At 38.8% G+C, this 10,088-nt stretch overlaps 1 pseudogene; it reads left to right on the top strand.

Moving 5' to 3' along the window:
• Window positions 1-9,802, top strand: part of LOC107554742 (NACHT, LRR and PYD domains-containing protein 3-like) — a 14,556-nt pseudogene extending 4,754 nt beyond the window's left edge.
• Window positions 9,803-10,088: the final 286 nt, after the last annotated feature.

A 10,088-nucleotide genomic window follows, 5' to 3' on the forward strand; every position in this document is an offset into this window, starting at 1 on the left:
TTAATCACAGTTCTTTCATGATTTAACAGGAGGGGGCAATTAATTTTTCACGTAGGACCAGGTAGGTTTGGACAGCTTTTTTCGCTTAGTAAATGAAATCATAATTTAAAAACTGCATTTTGTATTTACTTGCATCTTTGTGTAATATAAAAATTTGTTTGATGATCTGAATCTTTAAAGTGTGACAAATATGCAAAAAATGAAAAAAAACAGGAAGGTGGCAAAAACCTTTTCACGGCACTGTAGAGAGTTATATCAATTAAATACAACAAAAGAAGTCAAACAGTATTTACATGTTTTCAATTCTGTTCATTTTTTAATTCGCTATGATTTTCAAACAACACCAAATACAGGAGTACTCAAACAAGAGAGTTGCTTCCTAGATATTTCCTCTGCTGTTTACTGTCAATTGCAAAATGTGACCAAAACCTTACCTTGGTTCACCAGTTTTCTCATAGTATGATGTAAAAGAAAATAGAACACATCTCCATAAAAAAATGAAGATGCATGGATGGTGTGCAAATGTTTGTGTATGTAAAGTAAAATGTTTAGCCCAACAAATTTTCACACCAAATATTCATCTTGGTATGAACAGGTCTTAGGTCTCTCTTTTTGACTGTCAGAGTGAAGAGTGTCATTGTTCTCTACAGGATAATCGATTGTGGTGTTGTAAGGATGGTTTCCCTACGGTGGTTCAGGCTGTAGGATTGCCGAATGACTAAAGAAACGTTATCAGCACGATGGTATAAAACTGTACATTTCTAGTCTATTACCACCCACTGCCACTTATACCAACGACGGAAATAAGCGCAGTTAGAATAGCTAAATATGTGGGAGAGCGTTGCTATTGTGTGACTATTGTATTGCAATAGGTAACACTTTAAGATGAACCTTGAATCAAGACTAGTTAGCACATAATTAATAATTGAAATGGTTTAATAACAATATTTTGTTATGGTTACACTTGAATTGGTTACAAAATAGATGAAGGATGGTAAAACATGAACAATTAATTGTACCCAGCATGTGTGTAAAATATTACCTGAGAGAGAGAGAGAGAGAGAGAGGGCAGAGCCCCAAGAAGAGAAAGGCAGCAAAGGAAAGAGCCAGAGCAACAGTTACAGTCCTCTTTTATCCCTTCCTTGACCATGTGACTAAAAACCAAATGTGAGACATTCAAACTGACCAATCAGCAGATTATAACTTCACCCACTGGGCAAAAGGTGTGACAATTAGCAGACCCCCGGTGTATACACATGTTGGCCTACAGGCCTTGATCACTATCAGCACCTCTGTGCCTTCAGGAATGCCAAATGGCCCTTTTGTTACTGAAGATAGGTTTGGGACAGGAAAGCAGACGTCTTTGATAATTATTGACCTTACAGTGTCACAGATGAAGGCTGTACTGCTCTGGCTTCAGCTTTGAGATCAAATTCCTCACACGTGAGAGAACTGGATATGTCGTTAAATAAACTAGGACACACAGGACTAAATCTGCTCTCTGCTGGACTGAAGGATCCTCACAGTAAACTGGAGAAACTTGCGTATGATCTCTCTGAGAATTACACACATGCAGGAAATCACAAACAAATATTCACAGATAGTTATAGTTATAGCAGCTCTAACAAGGAATTAGACAACTGCTTATTAAAAAAAATAAAATAAATGGATACGAAAAATTGATTCCAATGATCTGAAATCTAAAATGAGATGAAACTAACTAAACTACATTTTTGTTCAAAGTGCTTTTGAAAGAAGTCATGTATGCTCACCAATGGTGCATTTATTGGATCAAAAATAAAGTAAAAACAGTAAGGCTATGTTCACACTTGGTGTCTTTTTTGTAGCTGCCAGCATTTGTTTTACATTATAATCCTATGGAGTAATCCGTGTTTTCAAAAAAGTCCTGAGTGCTTTTTAAAACGCCACTGCCGGTGTTGTGCCGAATTCTGCACCCCTGCCAGATTATGCACCCCCTCGTTGAAGTCGCTACCTGATTGCCTAATCCTAACGCCACCCTGAATCCTAACCCCTCCCCCACACCTACTCCTAAACCTACCAATACTACGGGGTGCATAATCTGGCAGGGTGCAACTTTCGGCACCACACCGTTTGCTGACCTCTTTTTCTGCAGCTCAGAACGTCTTTTCAAGTCTAAAAAAGTTAAACTTTTCTGGAAAAAAAAACGCCCTACGTCAAGCGCCTTTTTGACAGCTGACCAATGACAAGCGAGTGGCAATTCGTTTCCATAACAACAAAAACAACAAGAAAAATGGAAAAGATAGCCGATAGATTAGTTCGTACTAGTATCGGAGCTCAAGGAGTTGTATGATATGAGCACAAAACTGTATCTAACTTAGTCTAAAATATGCCACAAACCGTGTATCATTCAACCGGATCTCCTGGACTAAATTGTTGTAAGCACCATACTGTTTCCTTCCCCGTATAATGTCGCGCACCCACAAACATCGTTGTGAACCGACATTCTCCTCCCTGTTAACTTCAAAAGGCAAAGAAAGAGCCAACTGTTTACTCTTTCTCTACATTTCTGCAGACTTCTTCCGTCTTCCAAAATGCTGCCAGCTTTTAATTTTAATAAAAAAAGCGCTCAATAAAAAAGAATATTATGTTGTGTATTTGATGTAATGAAATGTGTTTATGCGGTTTAAGGTTCAAAAAACACATTATTTTCCACATACTGTACATTATTGTTGCTCCTCTATGCCCCGCCTTTCTGAAACGCGTCGATTTTTACAAAGCTCATCGGTCTGAAAAGCGAGGTGTATGCTGATTGGCCAGCTATCCAGTGCGTTGTGATTGGCTGAATACCTCAAGCGTGTGACAGAAATGTTACGCCCCTTAACACACTGTCTGTGATGCCGTCTCCAACTGTCTGTGATGCAAATCCAATAAAACCATTACAAACGAGGCATTTGTTGCAACCAGTGGGGACATAATTACTGATCATAATGACTTATACTGTGTTTTTACACGTTGCGTAACGAGCAGCGTACACATAAAACCATGTCTGCATTTGTGATCGGCGAAACGACAAACAAAAAGCTCTACTCATGTTTGAAACATCAGTGACAAATTCTTTAAATATAAAAAATGTGCTTACAGGCTGTGAGTCAGAAGCGGCAGACTGTCCTTGCAAAGTTGAAATCGCCCCACTTTATAGAACAGCCTTTGAGCACAGACCCATTGTATGCTACTCTGCAGATTCAGCAAACAGTCCTCCATAAAATGCGTCACACAGCTTCGCACACGGCGGGCTTGAGTGAGGAATGGCAGGCGGACTTGAGAACGGCGCAGCCGGCGGATTCGACGAAGGAGCGGCCGGCAGGCTTGCGGCAACCACATGTGACAACCCCGGGCTGGACTCCGCTTCGTCCACTTGAGAACGGCGCAGCCGGCGGATTCGACGAAGGAGCGGCCGGCAGGCTTGCGGCAACCACATGTGACAACCCCGGGCTGGACTCCGCTTCGTCCACGGTGAAAGCCGATCCGGTGATCCACAGCGCGAAGTTAATGCATTTCCTCAGCGAACAGCATGGATCAGCTCTAGGCATGACGAAGCGGATATCGTCCTCTTTTGGAAGGCCAACCAAAGTAGTTTCGCTCTCACAACGAAACACACAGCATCTCCACAACATGGCGCTGGCGGCAACAATACTACAGCGAGAATAAAAGTTACACCTTCGTTCTTTGCGTGAACATTTGGGAGGCGTTATGCAAATCTTCCCACACCGTGACGTAGACATGTGGGGGCGTTTAAACGAGCCGTTTTAGGAGGGCGTGGACAAGTCAACTTTTATAAAGAATATCTCTTTGGATTTGAGATTTTAGTCTTTGCAACTTTACAGATCTTCTTTATGCAGCTTGTAACACTCCAAAGAGAAAGGAAAAATTTTAATCGCATCATATGACCCCTTTAACGTAAACGCTTGTGAAAACCACAGCACGGGCTCTGACAGAAACGGAAACACTTCTCAAACTTTTCCCCAAAAAAACTCCACCCACACACGAGTGCGCAGACTCGTTCTTCAGAAGAACACCCAACCCCTTAAAGGGATAGTTCACCCAAAAACTTTTGTTTATCTGCTTACCCCCAGGGCATCCAAGATGTAGGTGACTTTGTTTCTTCAGTAGAACACAAAAGAAGATTTTTAACTCAAACCGCAGTCCGTTGCAGTCTGTCAGTCATATAATGGCAGTCAATAAGCTCCACAGCTTATTAAAAAAAAAAGTAAAAAAAAAACACCCAGACAAAACCAAATTAAACCCTGCGGCTCGTGACGATACATTGATACATATATGACTGACAAACTGCAACGGTTTGAGTTAAAAATCTTCGTTTGTGTTCTACTGAAGAAACAAAGTCACCTACATCTTGGATACCCTGGGGGTAAGCAGATACACATCACATTTTCATTTTTGGGTGAACTATCCCTTTAAAGCCCCTATTCAAAAAGAACACATAACACAGGAACAGAACATGCGTGTCTTAAATCACACCTGACAGAACATAACACACTTTTTAGACTTGCTACAATATTTTTATATTCCTAGTTTATTCCTGTGATGGAAAATTTGGATTTTTTAGCATCATTTTTCCAGCGATCAGTGTCACATGATCCTTCAGAAATCATTCTGATATGCTGCTTTGCTGCTCAAGAAACATTTCTCATTATTAATAATGTCCAATGTAATCAACAGTTGTGCTGCTTAATATATTGGTGTAAACCATTATGCATTTTTTTCAGGATTCTTGGATGAGTAGAAAGTTCAAAGGAACAGCGTTCATATGAAATAGAAACATTTTGATCAATTTATTGCATACATTCTTAATAATTGCATTCTTTCTTTCTTTCTTTCAAACAATCAATAAATAAATAGAATTAAGTCTGCAAGTAGGATGCAAGTTATAATCAACATTCAAATATTTTTCAGTACATAAATATCATAAAGATGTGTTGAGTGGATTTTGGTGTACTCATAAAAAAGGATTCCTGCATTATTGATCAATTTAAATCAATTGAAATTATTATTGACCAAATACTTATTTTCCACCATAATTTGCAAATAAATTCTTTAAAAATCCTACAATGTGATTTTCTGGATTTTTTTTTCTCATTTTGTCTCTCATAGTTGAGGTATACCTATGATGAAAATTACAGGCCTCTCTCATCTTTTTAAGTGGGAGAACTTGCACAATTGGTAGCTGACTAAATACTTTTTTTCCCCACTGTAAGACATCTATATATAACTGGTCTTAATGTAGTCATAGCCTTAATGTGCTGTGAATTAAGTGTCTCTTTCTGATTATCTAAGCTGTGTATCCTCTTTAGAGTGCTATTGTTCTCTACAGGTTATGGAGGTGTGGTGTCACAGGTGAAGGTTGTGCTGCTCTGGCTTCAGCTCTGAGATCAAACCCCTCACACCTGAAACATCTGGATCTGATTCAATATAAAATAGGCACCACAGGACTAAGTCTGCTCTTTGCTGGACTGAAGGAGCCTCACTGCAAACTAGACAAACTATTGTAAGATTGTTTAAACATGTCAGTATCCTCCTCCATTTATGGTAAATAATGAAAAATATATTTCTCTCAAGTCACTCTGACAGAATGAAGAGTGTCATTGTTCTCTACAGATTGACTGATTGTGGTGGCAAATGAAGGTTATGCTGCTCTGGATTCAGCTCTAAGATCAAACCTAAGAGAACTTTGTTTGTCTGGAAATAAACTAAGATACCCAGATGTAAAGCTGCTCTCTGCTGGACTAAAGGATCCTCAGTGTAAACTGGAGAAACTTTGTTAAATAATCTCTCTTAGATTCACACACAATGGTACTCACAAATAAATATTTGCTTATAGTTCATAGTTGAAGCAATTTAAAGGATGTAAAATCCACCTATTCAGATCAAATCTCTTTCTTAGCTTAAAAATAAAACTGTACACAGATAAACAGGTTGATATAAATAAGAAGAGAGTTTAAAAAGTTGGAGCTGATACTGCAATGTGTGCAAAAGTTTTACAAAATGACATTAAAATGTCTTGTAATGTGTGACATGAAAAACAGAATTGGTGTTCAATGGAAAACAGAACTGGCGTTCAATGGGAGCACAATGTTGTGTTAAATAAAAAGAGACATCTGGGCATGAAAGGTGACATACAGCTAGTGCTATTTTGACAATGTTATTTATGATTTAATATAAAAAATTTAATAACCTATAAAACTGTTAAAAGTTTAAGCTGGCATGGCTGAAAGCTGTTGTCCCTAGTTCTAGGTCTATTGAACAGATTACAGTTCTATTTCACTTTATCAAATTATTTAAGTTATTTCAAAGGGCATTAAAGCCTAGAACAGCAAGACAAAAAATGTCTTGAGATTAAAAAAAACTTGGAAAAAAGTCTTAAGGTTTGATTACTGTAGCACAACAGTGCTGTGTTCTTCTCATTTAAGTACACATTTCAGTGAACAATTCTCCACACCACAAACTGTCAAACATCTTACCAGCAAACATACATTCGGCCACGTCCTTCTCTCCACTCTCAGAGGCAGAAGTCTCTAAACTCATCCTTTCCAATCATCCTACTACTTGTCCACTTGATCCTATTCTATCTCATCTCCTTCAAGCCATTTATCCTTCAGTTGTACCTGGTCTCATTCACATCATTAACACATCCCTTCACACTGTTGTCTTTCCCTTTGCATTTAAACAGGCTTGGATAACCCCACTACTTAAGAAACGCTCTCTTAACCCAGCACTTTTAGAAAACTATAGACGGGTATCCCTTCTTCCATTCATTGCAAAAATACTTGAACGAGTTGTGTTCAACCAAATCTCTGCCTTTCTCACAAACAACCTCCTGGACAGCAACCAGTCTGGCTTCAGAAGTGAACATTCAACCGAGACTGCCTTGCTCTCGGGTTGTTGAAGACTGGCAAGAGCAGCTTCCACATCTTCAATACTTATCTTGCTGGATCTATCTGCTGCTTTTGATATTGTTAACCACCAAACCCTCCTGTCAACCCTCTTGGCAAAAGGCATCTCAGGAACCGCACTCCAGTGGTTCAAATCTTACTTCTCAGATAGGTCCTTCAAGGTATCTTGGAGGGGTGAGGTGTCCTAGTCGGAACATCTAGCTACCGGGGTGCCTCAGGGCTCAGTTCTTGGACCAGTTATCTTTTCTATCTACATTGCATCACTAGGTTCAGTCATTCAGAAACATGGCTTATCATATCACTGCTATGCTGATGACACTCAACTCTACCTCTCATTCCATCCTAATGATCCAACAATAGCTGCTCGCATCTCAGCTTGTCTAACAGACATTTCATGCTGGATGTAGGACCATCACATTAAACTTAACCTTGCCAAGAAAGAACTGCTTGTGGTTTCAGCTAGCCCATCACTTCATCACAATTTCTCCATCCACCTTGGCACACCAACCATAACACCTTCCAGGACAGCCAGGAACATTGGAGTTGCAATTTATGATCAGCTGAAATTCACAGACCAAATTGTTAGAACTGCCAGGTCCTGCAGATTTGCCTTATACAACATAAGGAAGATCAGGCCCTTTATATCGAAACATGCTGCACAACTCCTTGTTCAAGCTCTTGTTCTGTTCAGGCTGGAATATTGCAGTGCTCTCTTGGCAGGTCTTCCAGCCAGTTCTATCAGATTAGTCTTTAACAAGCCTAAAAGGGCATGTCACACCTCCATTCATCATTCTTCACTGGCTACCAATAGCCCCTTGCATAAAATCCTAGACACTGATGTTTGCCTACAAAACTACCACTGGCTCTGCACAACTTCAGATTTACATGCCCTTCAGAAGCTTACCTCCTGCAAGTGAACGGCGCATTATTGTGCCATCCCAAAGAGGAACAAGAACACTTTCACAGCCTTAAGTGTTCCCTGCTGGTGGAATGTCCTGAATGTCCAATTCCAGCGAAGTTGGGACGTTTTGTAAAAATGGAATAAAATCAAGAATCTGTGATTTGTTCATTCTCTTTAACTTTATTTAATTGACAAAAGTACAAAGAAAACATTTCCAAAGTTTTCACTGACCAACGTAAATGTATTTTGTAAATATGAACACATTTTGATTTTGATGGATGCAACACACTCCAAAAAAGTTGGGACAGAGGCACGTTTCACACTGTCATCAACTTTCCTTTTAATTACAATGTTGTTTGGGAATTAAGGATACTAATTGTTAAAGTTTTGCAAGCAAAATTTTTGTCCAGTCTCTCTTGAAACAAGGCTATAGATGCTCAGCAGTCTGTGATTGTCTTTGTCTGATCCTTTTCATGACTGGTCATACATTTTCAATAGGAGTCAGATCTGGACTGCAGGCAGGCCAGTCTAGCACATTCACATCTTGACGGCAATATATTTCTCTGTACAACTCCAATATATGCCTCCATGTCAATGGTACCTTCACACATATGCAAGTCACCAATGCCGTTTGCACTGATGCACTCATATACCTTGACAGATGTTCGCGTTTGCATCTGTCACTGATGAAAGTCTGGATGGTCCCTTAGGTCTTTGGGACTGAGAACTCAAAATCTGAGGACTCATCTGAGTACAGCACACCTTTCCACTGTCTTTTTGACTATCTGAGATGAGCTCTGGTCCAGAGAACCCGGCGGCATCACTGCATAGAATTGATGTATAGCTTTCTCCTAGAGTAACAGAGTTTCAAGTTGCATTTCTTGATGCAGCAGCAGACTGTGTTAAGTGACAGCAGTTTTCTGAAGCACTCCTAAGCCCATGTGGCTATATTTAACACCGCGGCATGACGGTTTCTTATTCAATAAGAGATGAGATGCTCCTTTTATACCCAAACATGATACCTTGACACAATACCAATTCACCTGCTTACTGTGAACTGTTTCAAAACAGTCTTCTTTGTATTTTTGTCAATTAAATAAAAAATCAACTTCTCTGGAATTGGGGTTGTATTTCTATTCTACCTACTTTTCTTTTTATTTATTATATACAAAATGTTACCATCTAACACTAGCATTATTTATTCTTTTCTATTCTACTTTTTTAATAATAATAATAATAATAATGAAAGCTACGTGTACTGCATTAGACTACCCGGGACTTGTCACAGCAGTTACACATTATTGCTCTTTTGTTGGTTTGATTGCTTCTATTGTTCTCATTTGTCGCTCAGGATAAAAGCATCTACTAAATGACTAAATGTAAATGTTAAAGTAAGTAATAATTTATATTTGAATCAATGTTTCATGACCAGTTGTATTTATATTTAAAAAGAAGCGGTGTAATTAGTAGGAGAATGTATAGTTGGTCTCCAATTTGTATCACAGTCTGGGGTCATACGTAGGCATAAACAAGGAGTAACTGACCCTGATTCACTGAATTAATTAAAAATAATACACAGAAGAGGTGGAGCAGTTACAGTACAGCCTAGTTGAGCATTATTATTATTTTTAATAATTCAGTGGCAAATTATCAATTATTTCTCACTTATATTACTTTATTACTGCTTTTTAAATTATGTTTTCATAAATGTGTTTATGGGGAGAGTCGCATAAAAATAGATGACATTTATTAATATCAAAATGAACACCTAATTCTTTACAGGTTGTATAATTGTGGTTTGACAGAGGAAGGTTGTGTTGCTCTGGCCTCAGCTCTGACATCAAACCCCTCACACTTGAGGCATCTTGATCTATCTGGAAATGAACTAAGAGACTCAGATGTAAAGCGTCTCTCTGATCTGAAGGATGATCCACATTGCAAACTGGAGTAATTTTGAATGAAAAGGTTTTTTTAATAGCTGATCAATTTAGGGAACTTTACAAATGAGATGCTGAAACGCTGTTTCTTGAGCTGCACACATGTAGATGAACAAAATGCTTCATTATGAAACCCACAGCACAGACAATCCAATTAAATCACAGCCTTCGCAATTTGATTCTATTAATTTAGAATGCTATTAATTAATTTTGTGACATTACACATACATATCCACATACACTGTGTTTTACTTACAGGTTTTAGATGTCAATCTGACCTTTCCTGGATCTGCCGATGGC

This window comes from Sinocyclocheilus grahami, unplaced genomic scaffold (assembly GCF_001515645.1).
Source record: "Sinocyclocheilus grahami isolate Dianchi unplaced genomic scaffold, SAMN03320097.WGS_v1.1 scaffold512.1, whole genome shotgun sequence".
Classification (NCBI taxonomy): Eukaryota; Metazoa; Chordata; class Actinopteri; order Cypriniformes; family Cyprinidae; genus Sinocyclocheilus; species Sinocyclocheilus grahami.